The 18,434-nt window shown below is 41.8% G+C and overlaps 1 protein-coding gene across 2 annotated transcripts in view; it reads right to left on the bottom strand.

Annotated features, from left to right (window-relative positions):
* Nucleotides 1-16,239, bottom strand: part of PIGR (polymeric immunoglobulin receptor) — a 48,999-nt gene extending 32,760 nt beyond the window's left edge. Inside the window, exon 1 of one of the 2 annotated variants that reach the window (XM_083359260.1) lies at nt 16,123-16,239. The gene's annotated coding sequence lies outside the window, so the exon portion shown is untranslated. The remainder of the gene's footprint in view (nt 1-16,122) is intronic. The other variant, XM_083359259.1, reaches the window with a different exon arrangement.
* Between the last annotated feature and the right edge of the window lie 2,195 nt (nt 16,240-18,434).

Genomic DNA, 18,434 nt, shown 5'->3' with positions numbered 1-18,434 from the left:
TATTATATTCTTCTGGAATATCCTTCATTAGTTAGCTGCTGGGCAACTCACTCTGGAATGAGGTTTCATTCAATATGCTGAGGATACTCATTTATACACTGCTACCCCAGGCTGGTCTGGAGATGCTAAGGAAATTTTGAACCTAATTCCTGGAGGTTATAGGAGATTGGATGGGGAGAACCAAGCCCAGAATAAAGCCAAGCCAGGCAGAATTTCTGTGCACCTATAAACATAATAGCTATGTGATAACTTCAGCCTGGTCATTGCTCTTGATATGGTCATACTCCTCCTAAAAAGCTGGTGTATCACCTGGTAATTCTGCACTCAATGTTGCTGCTTGAACAGAAGATATAGACTGTAGTCTTGATGATTGGAGTGTACATACTATAGTTTTGCCCGACTTTGGCTGGTGTGCCAGTTATGGTCCTACTTGTCAGGCCCAGCCCAAGAACAACATAGGACATTCCAGACAAAGTTCAGTTCTTTAATTGCTCACATCATATAGACAGAATCTTGCCACACTAAACCTATATTACTCTAATCCTAATAGATATACCCTGAAAGATCCTAGGGAGTGGTTATCCTAAATCTTTTCCTCTTTCTTCAATTGGACTCCAAACTGTGCTGTCCCTTGTCTTGCCTTGCTTGGAATATGCTCCCTTCTTCCTGGGAAACTCTGCTTTACTACAGTCCATTGCACCACCTCCCCCTTTGTAGACACAATCCATCATATTACCTTATGTTGGATTATTTCAATGCACTCTACATGATTAAAAATGATTTGGAAGATGCAATTGGTTTAGATTGTGGTAACCAAAGTGCTAACTAGGAAATCTATTTTCCCCACATTTTTACTGCAGAGCTCTGCCAATCTTAAGGTTACCACATTGATTTCCAGTATTTATTTATTTATTTATTTATTTATTTAATACTATTTCTATACCGCCCTTCTCCTGAAGGACTCAGAGCGGTGAACAGGGCAAGAATAAAAATACAGATTACAAAGGTTAAAACAAGATTAAATAAATGCCCACATACTAAAATACATCTTTAAAACTCAATAAAATAACCATAACAAACCCCCCCCCAATCCCTTCATCAGGCCAGGCCAGCTTGTTCAAAAAAGTATGTTTTTAGCTCGCGGCGAAAGGAGCGAAGGTCGGGCGCCGTCTGGAGCTCAACTGGTAGCTGATTCCATAGCTCCGGGGTGCCCACAGAGAAGGCCCTCCCCCTGGGGGCCACCAGTCGACATTCTCTGACCGGTGGCACCCTGAGGAGGCTCTCTCTGTGGGAACGCACAGGGCGGAGGGAAGTCGATGCCGGCAGCAGGTGTTCCCTCAGGTACTCCGGGCCCCTGCCATGTAGGGCTTTGAATACCATTACTAGTACCTTGAATCTCACCCGGAAGGCAACCGGTAACCAATGCAGCTGGCGGAGCAGAGGTGTAACGTGGGAGTATCGGGAGACTCCCAACAAAACTCTCGCGGCTGCATTCTGTACCAGTTGGAGCTTCCGGGTGGTCCTCAAGGGCAGCCCCATGTAGAGAGCGTTGCAGTAGTCTAGTCGAGAGGTCACGAGCGCATGAGTGACCGTGCATAGATCATCCCGTCTTAGATAGGGCCGCAACTGGCGCACCAGGCGAACCTGGGCGAAAGCCCCCCTAGTCACAGCTCCTATGTGGTCTTCCAGGGTGAGCCGTGAATCTAGGAGGACTCCCAAGTTGCGAGCCCTATCTACGGGGGGTAATAATTCGCCCCCCATAGCGAGAGGTGGAATGTCCGAATAAACCCGGGATGAAGGTATGCAAAGCCACTCGGTCTTGTCGGGGTTGAGTTGAAGTCTGTTCCTCCCCATCCAGACCCGAACCGCTTCCAGGCAACGGGACATCACGGTGAGGGCATCACTGGGGTGGTTTGGGGTCGAAAGGAAAAGCTGGGTATCATCAGCATACTGATGATACCCAACTCCAAAACCACGAATGATCTCACCCAGCGGTTTCATATAAATGTTGAACAGGAGAGGCGAGAGGACCGACGCCTGAGGAACTGCACAAATGAGAGACCTCGCGGTCGACCTCTGCCCCCCTGCCAACACTGACTGCAAGCGTCCCTGGAGATAGGAGGAAAACCACTGTAAAACCGTGCCTCCCACTCCCAATCCCCTGAGATGCCGCAGCAAGATACCATGGTCGATGGTATCGAAAGCCGCTGAGAGGTCTAATAGGACCAGAACAGAGGAATGCCCCCTGTCCCGAGCCCTCCAGAGATCATTCACCAGCGCAACCAATGCCGTCTCCGTGCTGTACCCGGGCCTGAAACCCGATTGGTACAGGTCTAGATAATCCGCTTCATCCAGGACCAGAGGGAGCTGATGTGCCACCACACTCTCAACAACCTTCGCAAGAAAGCGAAGGTTGGAGACAGGACGAAAGTTGTTCAATACAGCTGGGTCCAAGGCAGGCTTCTTGAGGAGAGGCCTCACCACCGCCTCTTTCAAGGCGGCGGGGAAGCTGCCCTCGCTCAAAGAAGCCAATGTAACTGCCTGGAACCAGCTGCGTGTCCTCTCCCGGGCTGCATAGACCAGCCAGGAAGGGCACGGGTCCAGTAAACATGTGGTGGTGCTCAGCCTCCCCATGATCCTGTCCACTTCCTCCGGAGTCACAGAATCAAACTCCTCCCAGGTGATATCGACAAGACCGCTCGACAGACTCTGCCCAGTCAGAGTCCAGACCGGTCCGAATCCGAGCGATTTTGTCCGACAGATGCTGGTTAAACTCCTCGGCACGACCCTGCAAGGGTTCCTCCCTCACCTCCTGATTCAGGAGGGAGCGAGTCACCCTAAACAGGGCGGCCGGGCGATTATCTGCGGACATGATAAGGGTGGTGAAGTGGTTAGACCTCGCCTCCCTTATCGCAGCGAGATAAGACCTAGTATAGGTTCTTAGTCGCAATCGGTCGGATTCGGATCGGCTGGATCTCCAACCGCTCTCTAGGCCCCGTCTCTGATGCTTCATCTCCCGGAGCTCCGCGGAGAACCATGGAGCTCGACGGGATCTGCACCGGGTCAGGGGCCGCAGGGGTACAACTCGGTCAAGAGCCTCAGTGGCTGCCCTTTCCCAGGCTTCCACTAAGGCGTCTGCCGAGCTGTGAGCAAGGGAGGCAGGTGGGGACCCCAGCGCCGCCTGGAACCTCTGGGGATCCATTAAGCGTCTGGGGCGGTACCATTTGATAGGTTCCACACACCCACGGCGGGGGGTGGCAAAACGGAAGACCAGCCGCAGGAGATGATGATTGGTCCATGACAGGGGCATAACAATTGGGGAGCCCCCACCAAGATCATCTAACCACCGTCCAGATAAGAAAACTAGGTCAAGGGTGTGGCCTCCTTCATGAGTCGGTCCCGAAATTACTTGCGTCAGGTCCATGGCCGTCATTGAAGCCATGAACTCCCGAGCCAATTCAGATGATCCTCCCAGAGATGGTAGATTGAAGTCCCCCAAAACTATAAGTTTCGGGAACTCAATCACCAACCCAGAGAGGACATCGAGAAGCTCAGGCAGGGCTGCTGCTGCGTGACTAGACGAAAGGTACACCAGCAGCAAGCCCAACTGCGCACCAGGGCCGCATCTCAAAAAGAGAGACTCACACCCGACTATCTGGGGAACAGTGGCCTCCTGCGGGCACAAGGTCTCCCTCATAACCACAGCCACTCCCCCACCCCTACCCTGAGCCTGAGGCCAGTGTAGCACCCGGAAACCTGGTGGGCAAAGATCAACCAGAGGAATACCGCCCTCTGGGCCCAACCAAGTTTCCGTGATGCAAGCCAGGTCCGCCTGCTCACCCTCGACCAAGTCACGGACGAGAAGAGCTTTGTTAGCGACAGACCTGGCATTCAAGTACACCAGCCGGAGCTCAGGAGGCTGCACATCCTCACTCCCGGGACCTCGGGGCGGAGCCAGAGGGTCGGAGTGCCTCACCGCTTGTAAGCAGCGGAGAGACCTTCCCTGAGATCGATACGGCCCTCTGTTCCTCCACCTGCTGCCATTCCCTAACGTCGTGGGAATGGGTAATCCCACGACCAGCCCTGGAGCCCCAGAAGCAACCGACCCCCGCTCCTCCCCCCTGCGATCCGCCTCGGCATTGGCCTGAACAGAGGTTGTTGGACTGCCCCCCTCGTCCAAACAACCAAAAGAAGTACCCTCCCTCCTCCCTAACCCCCGAAAAAATTTCGACAAAAAACTAACCAGGGGCCTCTTGTTAGGTTTACGTCGGAGGCCCCTACCCGTGCCCAGCCATCTCTCAGGGTCCCAATAAGTGGGCCCTTCCTCGAGATTGTACGCGGCTAGAAAGGCGGGTCGCCCCCAGGAAGGGGGAGCACCCCTGAGGGCGAGCATGTCCGTGGAGGAATACCTAAGATAAGGCATAAGAGCAGTCCAGATGCAGGCAGTCCATAGTCAGTAAGGAGGGTCTAAGCAGAGGGCAAATAGGTGTCCCGACCCTCCACCCAGCCACTGCCACTCGGCTGGGTGCACCCCCAGGACAGGCCAACCACCGTCCTCTCACGACGGTCGCAAGGCCTATTCCTGGGGGGGTGGTCTGAAGCACCCACCCTGGGTATAGCATGTCCCCTAGAGCTCTCACCTCTAGGGGCAGCAGATGTAAGTTCAAGCCACCCTCTCACGGTGGCTAATACCCAGGGAACTCTGAATCCTTTGGGGATGATATGTGGGTAACAATAAGCAATAGTCCGAAGGCAGAAGTATAGTAGTATAATAATCCATCGTAGTATGCCATCATAGTCTGCACTGCTAAACAGCCGAGTCCTCCGTTGCTCTGCCATTCCAGAAGATTGTTCATGGCCACAACTCCATGGGCCCTCAGTTCTGCAGTCATTGGGGCCTTCCAGATTGTGGTCTACAGAGTCTAACTCCCTTAGGTCCATTGATTTCCCCCGCGCCCCGTCAAAATCCATTGGCACCGACCGGATCACAACCGGTGCCACGGAGAGCATAGGTCTTTCAAGGGACCGCTGGGCTCCATTGGAATCCACCGGAGTTAACCGGCTAACCCAGGAACCTTCGGGGCCACCAGCAACAGTGAAGGTGCCAGGCCATCTGGAACCAGCAAAGCAAACAGGGGAGAAGACAAGTCGAGTGCAACACCACCGCTGAGCCACCAAGGCCGCTACCACCGCCAGAGCGCCGCTGCAGACGCCGCCACCATCGCTGCCGCCACCAGGACGCCGCCGGAACCAAAAACGATCCAGCCATTCCCACCACCGATGGAAAACGGGCCGAAAAGGCCCAGGCGGGAGCGGGCGAACGGTCGGGCGAACGATCGAACGAGCAAACGGTCTAAAAAAAAAACGGGCCAAAAGGCAGCAATCGATAACAAAGGCGGCCTAGAGCGGCCCGGCAGCAACGCCGCCGCCATCGCCGTCGCCATCGAAGTGAGCCGAGAGCGCTGTCTCCGCCACAGCCGAAGGCAGACCGAGCTGACCACAGAAGCGGCCCGAGATGGCCCGAAAACGCCTCCGCCGAGACCGCCAACAGCCAGGAACCATCCAAAGACGCCGGCTCCGCCATTGCCGAAAACGCCGCCGCCGGCCGCCGAAAACGCCAAACGCCGCCAGAAACGGCCCGGAAAACACCCAAAGCAGCGGGAAGACGCCACAAACATCCAGTCCGGCAAAGCAGCAGACCAGCAGCCCAGCATTGTCCAGCTGCCTAGCTCGTTGCCATCACTATCACCCCAACACAGAGGGTATGAACACCCCTGGGGGGCTCCTGGGACGCCTGGTTTCTGGGACTTGCAGAGCTCAGCCTAACAGGTCCACCTGCACGTCTGCCATCTTGAAACTCCTTCCAGTAGACCTCTGGACCCATTAAAAGTGCTGATTATGGGAACAGCAAGGATAACCTCACCATACATGATTTTCCACTCCAGTCCAAGTATTAAAAAAGCTCAACTTAGGTTACCTCTTTCACAAAAGCCCAAAAGAGCATAGACCTAAGATAGGCCTTATCCATGGTAGCCCCCATATTATGGAATATTCTGCCCCCAAATGTAAGCTTGGCTTCAACTATATTTTCATTTAGAACATTTCTTTTTTCAATGCATCTTTGTCCCTTTAGCTTTTGCTAAAACCTTCTCTACTGCTTTTAGAGGCTTTCCCATAATATAGGATGTAACAACTATCATATTCCTAGAAAAAAACAGAGTTAGTGCTTCCAAATCTCCACAATATGCAGCTTTTTTGTTTGGTACACATATACCTTATCTGTTTATTATCTGTATGTATGTATGTATGTATGTATGTATGTATGTATGTATGTACTCTATCTATCTATCTATCTATCTATCTATCTATCTATCTATCTATCTATCTATCCATCCATCCATCCATCCATCCATCTATTGGAGTGTGTGTGTCTGTGTATCTATGTTTGTGTGCAATATGTAAATTTATCTTAGAATTTAGCCCATATGAAATTACAGCTTTGACATGAGATTCCATGGTCTGAAATATTCAACAGGTAACCATGAAAGAAAACTAAAGTTAGCATCTCAGCATTGCTATTCTTTGCCTTTTGCAACAGGGAAAAAGTGAGTTGTCCAGTAAAAAGAGAAATTTGACTAACTAATATAAATCACGGATGTGTATCAACCTACAGGAACTTGTGGTATAGGCAGACTTAATCTGAGCAAGTAAATTTGCATGTTTGCTCTCTTACCACCTGGCTAGTCAGTGGTTTAGAGTATTTTTAAAAGTCTTATTATTCATGTAATAATTTATGAGAAAAACATGTAATGCTGTTCCCAGCCTTACTTCTGCTATTACTAAACATTTAACAGATTTGATGGAGTTTTAAACCTATTTGAAACTGGTAATGTAACCAATTTCTTCATAGCTGATCTTAATTTCTGCAAAAGGAGATCTTTTTGGTAGTATCTCATTTGCCATTCAGACACAAGGACTATGCAAAGCTCTGTGTTTACATCTAAAAAAAGTAATTTTGAGATGTGTGCACATGTGAGTGTAACTTTCTTAAAAATCAAATCTTTAAAGTTGCAGAGCCCTATCCCTTTAGGAAATGTCATTATAAACACCCTAAAAACATGTAAATTTGACCTTCACACTAATTTTTAGTAGAACTTTGGAAGAAAGCTCATAGCTTTCTAAAAAAAATTTCTTTGTGTAACTATTAATTCTAATACTGAAAATTATCAAATTGCATTGTAGGTTAAAGATTTATTCCAATTATCAAAAAACAGCACAATACTTTCTATTGTTGCTATCAGTTACTATCAGTAACCTCTGGTTACTAATAAAACCAGAGGTTTAATCAAACCGAGAGGAATTTTGATAATTTATTTTACGCATCACAACCTTTGCCTATTGTAATTTTTTTAGCAATCCATACGAGCTTCCTTGGCTCTTGAAATCAACTGCATAATTATTTGTGTTCTGGTTAATGGAAGTTCACTCTGCAGTGTCTGTGTTTTCACAGTGTTAATGCATGTTTCCAGGGTGCATTTTCCAAGCATCTCCTTGGAAACTGAGGCAGACTCTAACAATTCTGTACACAATAACTGTTGACTTTTATTAGACTAAGACTAAAATTAAGTTTTTTATTATATTGAAAAGGAATTAAAATTGAACATATAAATTAAACATATAACTGCCAAGGAAAGGAGGATTTATTGGACACAAAATTCTTTTTTTTTATTGAAAAGTTTTAAAATACATTTTATCTTTAACAATCCCCTCTCCCCCTCCCCTACCTATCCCTCCCTCCCCCTCCCCCCCTTTCCCCCCTCCCCCCCCACTTCCCAGAGCTAAGTACAGGGTATAAAAACAAAGAACAATCATAAACATCCATATGCTACCAACAATAAATTCTTAAATCTATCACTCTCTAGCTCATATAAGATAACTACAAACAATACTAATATTTCATATAAGGAAAAAAAAAGAAAATAGAAAGGAAGACGTATTCAAATGCTAAATAAAACTTTTTAGTCCCATATTTCTTCTGGATATATTCAATCCATTTTTTCCACTCCATAATATAGCGTTCTTGTGAATGATCTTTCAAATAAGCCGAGATCTTTGCCATTTCTGCCAGGTCAGAGACACAATATTCTTATGCTGTAAAATTCACTTTTTCATCCTAAATTATATTTTAATCCTAGATTACATTAAGTCTTATTGCCAGAAAATGAATCCCCAATTTTTCATTATACTTGAACATCACAAAAGACCCAGATATGACATCAGTGGATTTGCAATTTTCAGACTTTTTATATATTTATTTGAAAAATCCATATATATTTTCAAATATATGTTGGACTTTGAAAGCTATTAAAAACAAACAAGACAGATGTTTTAAGCATAATGAAGGTTTAATGTATCCATTTTCCTTGTGATTTTTTAATTAAAATTTTAAATTCTTGTGTTTTGCAGCTGAATATCAATGTGCTGGCTGGTGAGATAACTACCTTAAACCATAGTTTAATGCCACTGTTCATAAATTGAAGCTTACCTGTAAATTATTATTCTATATCAGGAACCTCTCTTAGTTGACCAACAAATCAATATTATGGGTTATCATGTCATTTATAAGCAGGAAGTATGGGTTAAGTCACACTGTACGAGTATACAGGTAGTCCTTGACTTACAACAGTTCACTTAGTGACCATTCAAAGTTACAACAGACTGAAAAAAGTGACTTATGATCATTTTTCACACTTATGATCATAACAACATCTCCATAGTCACATGGTTTGCATTCAGATGCTTGACAACAGAGTCACATTTATGATGGTTGCAGGGCCCTGGGGTCATGTGATCCCCTTCTGCAACCTTTTCACAAGCAAAGGCAATGAGGAAGTCAGATTCACTTAACAACCTTGTTACTAATTTAACAACTGCACTTAACAAATGTGGCAAGAAAAGTCATAAAATGGGCCAAAACTCACTTAACAAATGTCTCACTTAGCAACAGATATGTTGGGTTCAATTGTGGTCGTAAGTTGAGGACTACCTGTTTTTAACCGAGAAAATCTCACTCATATGTATGGGCGTTGAACCTAGCTGGAATATTTTTTTTTCTTATTTAAGTGTGTCTGTGCTCTTGGGGAAAAGGTAGGTATCTTTCCAGTGATCCAGACAAAGAACTCTAGAAAAGTGGTATTTGCAATTCGGGTCAGATCTTGTACTGGTATCATCATTAATTATTTGCATCAATTTCAAATAATTTTGGAAAACAACTCTTTGTGTCAACATTCACATATAAAAAGGAGAGATCGAAAAATATGCTCATTGTGTTCTAGAAATTAATGCCTTCTGTCCTTTGCCCCAAGCCTTGACATCTACGCTTTCTAATTTGATAATAGCATTTTAAATACTGACATTCTGATTGTAATTTAATGGATGAAAAATATTTTGGTTGACTTATAGCAGTGTTCTGCAATCTGGTGACCTCTAAATGTGTTACATTATAATTATAATTTGGGGTACATTCCCAATGGCCCTGCTATATGGGAATGACAGAATCTGTAATACAATGTATGTGAATAGAGAAAACTGAAAAGGCTAAATTAATTTTGATAAACAATTTTTTGAAATTAGGAAATGCTGAGTCCACATAAGTACTCCTTGTTCCTGCTTCAACTGTATTCAGGAAACATTTCCTGAAGTGATTAAAGAACGAAAAGATAAGAGAGCTGAAACTTTTTTAATCAGTCAGCCTATTTTATTAATTATTTTATTACAAAGCTTAAGAAAAATCAGATAATAGAACTGCAATGTATACAGTAGTTGATTATTTAAATCCAGCTATAAGGCTGAGAATCAAATATAGATGTTCAGTATGATTTAACATTATAAGCAGAAGCACTTCTATCACTCCCATGGCTCCTTGCAGTTCTGTAACTAGATTTCCGGACAGAATGTCCATTTTTTTAGTGGCCAGTGATGGCACAAGAACTTAATCAAAAGGTGGAGAAGTGAGACATTTTCCTGTATTTCAGTTGTAGGGCTACTGATGTCATGCAAGCTGATGGGCCCGCTGTTTTGCATTATATTTTAATGAGGTGGATTCTTAGGGTTTGAGGAATGTTTTGAAAAGCTTAGTAGATCTTATGTCTTCATTTTTCCACTAGAAATTAGCAGGAAAACATATTACCAATATTTAGTGATTTACCTTGAAAGGGATGGTAAAAATGTTTTGATGCTTCATCTGTGACAAATGTCTGAGGCCGATAAATTTCAGTGCACTTTTTCTGATAAGATTTATTATTGTTGGAAAACAGGACATCTAGTTTTTCTGTTAAATATGTTGTACACATAGTGTGGTTTGCAAAATTTATTTATTTATGCTCTACCACAATGTGTGACTGTCAGTTAAATCTGTACGGCTCACACCAGAATTAATTAGACTGGAAGCCAGAGCACTGTTTCAAAATCAATAAGCCATTCACATTGAGATGCGGACAAAAAAAGTTAAGATGGTGGCAACAAGGCACATGTTAAAAGATGTAGGGCTTCAACTGCCTAGATGCAGCTTCTGTCTTGACATTTTTAATCCTGCCTCTGTCACTTATGTACACTTTTTGTAATAAAATCAAAAGTCTATATCATAGGTTGTCAAAGCATGGCTAAGTCAACACAGATGTTACGCTGACAATATGAATGGCTTATTTACTCATTATAAATCACCTTTCTTTGCTCTAAGGTTCTTTGAACAGCTTAAACCACAGGTAGTTAGCTTCTCAGTCTTTTCAGACACTTTGGAAACACAGACATTTGATTTTATTTCTGTGTTTTCCAAAGAATTTTTTTTTCACCTTGTTTAATATACCAGGCTAGAGACTAAGAGATGGTTAGTTCTAGTTCAGCCTTAGCCATGAAAGTGGCTGAATAGCTTTGGGCCAGTCATTTTCTCTCAGCCCAACCCATCTTGCAGAGTTGTAGTTGTGGGGAAAATAAGAGGAAAGAAGAAATATTAGGTATGAATTACTTGTAAAAAAATGGATTTGAGATAAATAAAATAAAATAAGAATTGTAAAATAAAATCCCAATAATAAAGGAATTTTAAATGGCATCATTTTTTAAAAACATTCACTTTTTGCATTTTGTTTTTATTCACTGCTTCTAAGTCTAAATTTAAAGAAGAGGTGCTCCTCAGAGTGAAATAAATGGGCCTGATGCTGTTCGCCATGGGAAAAGTAGTCCTTTTCTAGCACGGCACTATGAAATACACTTAAATGATTTGTGTGAGGTAAACAGTATTTTAGGATCTCCAAAGCCCAAAGAAAGAAATACATCCAAATAATGAAAGAATTAACTAAATCTAAAGGAGTGTTTGCTATTCCTTAAATGCCAGACTCAGAACATCGTGTTTTCAAAAATTATAGAACATATTCGTGTATTTGGGTGATTAGGGGGAAGGAGTTTTTTCTTTCTTGGATAGCTGAGGTTCTCATATGTCCATAACAATATTACTCTGAGGAGAACTAAATATTCCTATTTTTTTAAGTTCTAAAGCCTTATACATGGAACTGGAATTAGAATGTTTATTCTCTCAGAATTACAGGTTGCCCTTGACTTATGACCATTTGTTTAACCACTGTTCAAAGTTACAATGGCACTAAAAAGGTGATTTATGACTGATCTTTGCATTTATGACCGTTGCAGTATTCCTATGATCACATCATCACAAATTGGGTGCTTGGCAAACAGCATGTATTTATGATGGTTGCAGGGTCCCAGGGACCATGTGATTGCATTTTCAGTCTTCTTAGCCACGTCAGATAAGCTAAGCTTGTAAGCCGCCCTGAGTCTTCGGAGAAGGGCGGGATATAAATGGAATTAAAAAAAATGTAAAATTGGGTGTGGTCACAGGATGACTCACTTAATGACCACATTGCTTAGTAACAATGGGTCCAGTTGCAATTATGGCCTTAAGTCAAGGACTACCTGTATGGTTCCTGGAAGTAAATCTACAGTCTTTGATATCACTCTTCTAAGTAGAAGAGTCTACATTGACAAATTCAGCCTAAATGAATACAAAACTTTTGTGAAAACTAAGTTGCCTTAAAAGGCTAGTAGTGATTTTAACAGAATATTAATGCATTTAGTATTCATTACTTTGTCACAAATTTGAAACCTGGTGTCTAGTCTAGAGAGGTGTTAAACATCAGTCACTCATTTGCTCTGATGACTTGCAGAGGGGAAGTTGAAGGGATGCCTGCTATAGTCATAATGCAGGGGTCAACAATGATATTGGACTGTAAGGTAAAGGTAAAAAGGTAAAGGTTCCCCCGCACATGTGTGCTAGTCGTTTCCGACTCTAGGGGCCAGTGCTCATCTCCGTTTCAAAGCCGAAGAGCCAGCGCTTGTCTGAGGACGTCTCCGTGGTCATGTGGCCGGCATGACTAGACACCAGAGGCACACGGAACACTGTTACCTTCCCACCGTAGTGGTCCCTATTTTTCTACTTGCATTTTTTACATGCTTTAGAACTGCTAGGTTGGCAGAAGCTGGGACAAGTAACAGGCACTCACTCTGTTACGCGGCACTCGGGATTTGACCCGCCAAACTGCCGACCATCTGATCGACAAGCTCAGTGTCCTAACCCACTGAGCCACCGCATCCCTATTGGACTGTAGTTCTAGTTATATATTACTTCTGATACTATTCACTAAATATGGTGAGAGCTGGGAATCAGTGTATTTGGAGGGTCATAAATCAACTCCTAAGTGCATATTTTGCAGCCCAGGTTAGCATGTACCTTACAAAGAATTTGGCTATACTCCCAACATTTCCCCAAGTTCTGGTTATGAAATGTATGCAAATACAGTACTTGCATCAAAATTCCTCTACAACTGATAACTTTGCTACTCTGTGTTGTGATTCAGGGTCAGCCTGTGGGTTCGGCAGTTGGGTCGGACGACTCAGAGGAGGAGGAGGGGGGTGTTGAAGAGCTTGCTGATGATGGCCTTGAGGCTCCGCAGAGCCCTCAGCCGGGCCCCTCCCACCTGGTCACGACGGAGACCCAGCTGTGTGAGCCTGACAGCGTGGATGAAGATGACCCACAGCTGGCCCTGTTCAAGGAGGCAGTCAATCAGGAGTAAACAGAGGAAGGCAATGGGGCACCTTGGAAGGAGGCAGAGAGAGGCCACGCCCTGAACTGTATTTAAGGGGAATGTGTGGGAGGGCTGGTTTGCTGAAGGCAACAGCTTGGATAGTTCCTGTTTCATAGCTCCTGTTTCATGGTTGGTGTCTTGTCTTGCTCTGTTTTATGTTAATAAATTTGGCAGGCTTTATTCCAGCCTCTTGCTGTTTGTAAAGGGGTTGTCCCTGCTTTTGCTGCAGGGCCGGTAGCAGGCTGGTACAGAACACTCTGCCATAAATGTTGTTTGATGAAAAATGGTTATATACAAAATACTGAAAGTAATTACAAAGAACAGCTCTGGAACAATCATAAATAATTCATTATACTGTATGTACAGGCTGATCCTTTCTAGGAATTTTTTGAATGTGATCTCCAAAGCTCTAGTCACTTGGAAATAATTTTTATAAATCTGTTTTGTTTGGGGCAAGCTTAGGGGATTTTGATGCTGGTTTTTAAAGACCATATTACAAGCATCAATGTAATTTCAGCTATGAAATACTGAAGAAGCATTACTCACTATCAAGGCTTAGCTGAGCAGAGTAAGTTACTGATCCAAATCCTCTTTTTTCAATCTTCCTATTTTTAAATAAAAAGAAATCTTGAAGCACTTCTCTCTTTGTGTTTCTCAACTCATTAACAACAGTTGGTGCAATACTGAATTTCTTAATAAATGAATGTTCAAAGACCTCCCCTTAGCTTCAGCTCTGTACATCTGTTGAGATTCTTAAAGAAATTATCAACCTCCCAAATACACACAGCAATAGAGCTATTTTGCATATAATTGTGCAGACACCTATATGTAGAAGATATGATTTGTAGTTTACACAATGTTATTGTCCTATTTTTTGTAGCCTGCATAGTGCTGTTATGCTGTGATCTATAGCCTGCACAATGTTATTGCACTACCAATGGCTTCATAATGGCAGTGAGGAATAGTAATGAATAAGGAGAGAAAGAAAGTACAACTTCTCTGGATAATATTTGCAAATTTTGTACAACAAAATGTGGATACCAGAATCAAGGCAGGACAAGATTCTAGGGTTTTCTTAATCAGCGGAATTATTAGGAGGCACCCTATTTTTGAACTGGGTTGATATTTCATCAGATGAAATTTGTACTGCAATTCCAATGCTTCTTAAACCAAAACTTTTTGCTGCTCTTGTTTTGCTATTACATGAGAATGTGAATCAAGAAATCATAAATCAGGAGCTTAAATCAGAACGTCAAGCTGATATTTAGTGCCAGTTATGGCCCTATACTCTAGTTGTCCTCCAGAAATAAAATTAAGTTTAGGAAGACCACAGCTCTGATTTTCTACAGGAAGAGGCATTGGGTCTGCGTATGTATGTATGTATGTATGTATGTATGTATGTATGTATTATTTATTTATTTAATATAGCAAATTTATATTTATTTAATATAGCAAATTTCAGAAAAAGTGACTCTGAAGAGCATATAATAATTAATGAACAAAAAACATATAAATACAGTTACTATTAACAAATGTAAACAACTGCAAGACACAAAAGAGAAAATAGGGGGTAGTTCTAGGCAGGCTAATAGGAAACTAGATATGTCTAGCCCAGGGGTCTTCAGAACTGGCCCTTTTATGACTTGTGGACTTTAACTCCCAGAATTCTGGGAGTTGAAGTCCACAAGTCATAAAAGGGCCAAGTTTGAAGCCCCCTGGTTTAGCCTAATGAAGAGAAGACATAGGGAGTCACATGATAGCAGTTTTCCAATATTTGAAGGGATGTCACAGAGGGGATCAATTTATTCTCCAAAGCAGGACAATAAGCAATGGGTGAAAGCTCATCAGAGGGAGATCCACCTGGACATGAGAAGGAATTTTCGAAGAGTAAGAATGACTAATTAATGTAACAGCTTGCCTCCTGGAGTTGTGGGTGCTCCATTTCTGGAAGCTTTCAAGAAAAGATTGGACAACCATTTTTCTGAGATGGTATAAAGACTCCTGCTTTGGGCAGGGGGTTAGAGTAGAAGACCTCCAAGGTATTTTCCACCATTACAATTCTATATCCAGAAGGGATGATCAAGAGTCATCAAGAGGCAACACACAGAGAAATGCTAGATTTTAGAGAAGAGCTCCTCAAATGTCATTTCCAAGTCTCATAGCCGAGGTGCAAGTGAGACTGCAGCAGTCTAGGACTAAAGTGCGATTTGCTGTTTATAATTTCTCTCCCTGCCTGTTCAGCTTTGGTTCTTAGGACTACCATAGTTCTGCATTGGGATTCATGTCCTCTAATTATGGCTTGTGTTCTGACTTGGTTAAGTTGATTTTTATAAAGTGCGAACAATTAGGCTTGACTTTAGGATTGCTTTTGAATCTAGTTTTAGATTTTAGTTTTGGCTGGTCTGTATTACGGCTATAGCAGGGACCACTTCAACCTCACCACTGCAAGTCATCAGAACAAATGAGTGATATTTTAAGCCTTCCCAGACTCAGATTGTGACAGAACAATAAATACTAAACACATTAAGATTCTATAAGTATCTCTATTGGCCCTAGAAGGCAACTATTGTTTGAACACAAGTTTTTTATTCACTTAGGCTAAAGTGGAGCTACTAGGAAGCATAATTGAAATGTATGCTTCCTCAAGGAAGCATAATTGAAATGTATGCAAATACTTGCATGAAAAGTCCTCTACAACTGGTGAGTTGTTACTCTCTCATAATTATTTCTGATGCAGACAGAGTGTATACAAAAAATTGAAAATAATTAGATTGATAATTGAATAATCTTAAATATTCTAATATACCTACAGGCTGATTGTTTCTAGAAATTAATTATGAGCTCTAAGCCTTTAGCACTTTTTTAAATTCTTTTTTGTTTTCTAATTTGGGATTTTGTTGTTGCTTTTAAGAACCATATTGCAGGCATCTATATAATTTCAGGAATGCAATAGTAAAGAAGCATTACTCACTGTCCGGGATTAGCTGAGCAGAGAAAGTTACTGATCCATATATATGTATATATATATTGAAACACTTCTCTCCTTGTAGCTCTTTGTCCCTGGACTAACTAAGTAGGCTGGTGCAATACTGAATTTCTTAAGAACTGAAAGTATTTAAAGACCTCCTCTTAACTCCAGCCCTGCACATCCATCCACCTGTTGAGGTTCTTAAAGGAATATTAGCCTCCCAAATGCACACAGCAATAGCGGTGTCATACAATTGTGCTGGAACGTGTATGTAAAAAATATGATTTGTGGCCTGCACAGTGTTATTGCTTTTCCAATGGTTTCATACTGGCAGTAAGGAATATTAGCAAACGTTGGAAAAAAAGAAACACTAATTTTATGGATAATATTTGCCAATTCCATAGCAGAAATTTGGACACCAGAATATAGAGTCAACCCACATGAACTCTACTATTTTTGATATATTTATTTTAGTTATATATCAAATGTACATGGTTGCCATCTCACAGAAAGTGACGCTGGACAGTATACACCAATTAATAAAACAATAAACATATACAAAGAGTCATTATTAAAAATGCAAGAAATCACAAGGCAAGAAGAAAGAATATGTGTTAAGTTGCAGCCAATTTGATATCCAGAGATATTATGCTAAGAAATGCAGATGCCTTAGAGTCATCAAGGGGGAATAGACACAGAAATTCTAGATTTTAGAGAAGGGTTCCTCAAATGTAACTTCCAAACCTCATAGCTGAGGCCTAGCAAGACTGCAACAGTCCAGTACTGAAGCATGATTTATTGCTTGTAATTTGGCTCCCTGCCAGTTAGCTCTGGCTCTCAGGATTACCATAATTCTGTATTGTGATTCATGTTGCCCAACTATGCCTTGGGTTCTGACCTGATTAATTTGCTTTTTATACAATACAAACAATTGTGCTTGACTTTTGGATTGCTTTTTGAGCACATTTCCCTGAACTACTTTGTCTTTCAAGCAAGACGGAGCCAAGATGACAAAAATAGCTTGAATGGATACATGGATAAGCAAAGGATACAGAAATGGGAAAGTGCTATCTCAAAGAATGTATCTATATTGTAAAGGTACCCATACAGGTGTGTACCTTAGTTTGAGACTTCAGTGCCAAAACAAATATCATATCAATAAATTGGAAATACTGTTATCGATCATTTCTCAAGACAATTCTTTTCTTTTTTTATTAGAAATATATAAAAGTAATGATTTTGTTATTGCAGATAAATGAAGTATGAGATAAAAACACTAACAGTTTTTTAAAAATTGATGTTCATTTTTTAAAAAGCTTTTCACATTAAATCCACGATTCTCTGAATCTTATTATGGGAAGGATGGATATAGTTATTCACACACACACACACACACACACAGAGAGAGAGAGAGAGAGAGAGAGAACGTAAATTCATTGCTGGAGGGCTATTTGGAATTTTCAGAGAATTGGATACTGAACCACAAAGCCACATTACATTATAAAAATTACTGAAATGTTAACATCCTATGAAAGCACAACCATCAATCATACAATGAATGCTACCACCAAAAAACAAAGCTAAAGAAATGTCCAGTGCTTTTTAACCAGAGATGTCAGCAGGGGATGGCTTTAAAAAAATCAATATGGCTGATGAAACCATGCGGTTGAAGCCCTCTCCTTTTTTTATATGTGTTCTGACTTGCACAAAAAAGGGATGAGGCTTCAATTATGTGATTGGCTGCCATCTTTAACTTTTTTTTATCTCCTTCCTACTTTTGTCTCTAAAGCTATTTTTCAGGTTGGGAAATGAAATGTGGACAAATGATGGTCTAACATAACATATTACAACAAAAACAATTTATAATATATAATAGTAGATTATTAAGAGCTCTCTGTCTAGGATGGCTGAGACATGGACTTCAGACTCTTCTGTCATTTGGCTTTACAAGAAAGAAAAAGAACCGGATTGGCAAGGATTTTTCTGAAACAGAAACTTCTCATTTGTTTCCCGTCACAAGAATGAACAAGAGAAAAATAGTTTCACTTTACCATAAATCACATGTCCTGTACCTTAAGCTTAAGAAGGAGCTATAATAACAATATAACAGATTTTATGTTTGGCTTGAAGATATGCCTTCCACAATTTCATCATTAAATATGTGAAAGATTGTCATACATACAGACTGAAATAGAAGATATTTTAGTTTTAAATATCCTTTAAATATCCAGCTGATCTTATGTAGGCATGCATTTATTTTTTATAACTCTCAAAACTATAAAATAAAGATAGGTAAGCAAAATCCAAACTTACAA

The sequence above is a fragment of the Vipera ursinii genome (assembly GCF_947247035.1).
Source record: "Vipera ursinii genome assembly, chromosome: 3".
Taxonomy (NCBI): Eukaryota; Metazoa; Chordata; class Lepidosauria; order Squamata; family Viperidae; genus Vipera; species Vipera ursinii.
Note: the sequence above shows the minus strand (reverse complement) of the source record. Positions and strands in the feature narration are given on the sequence as shown.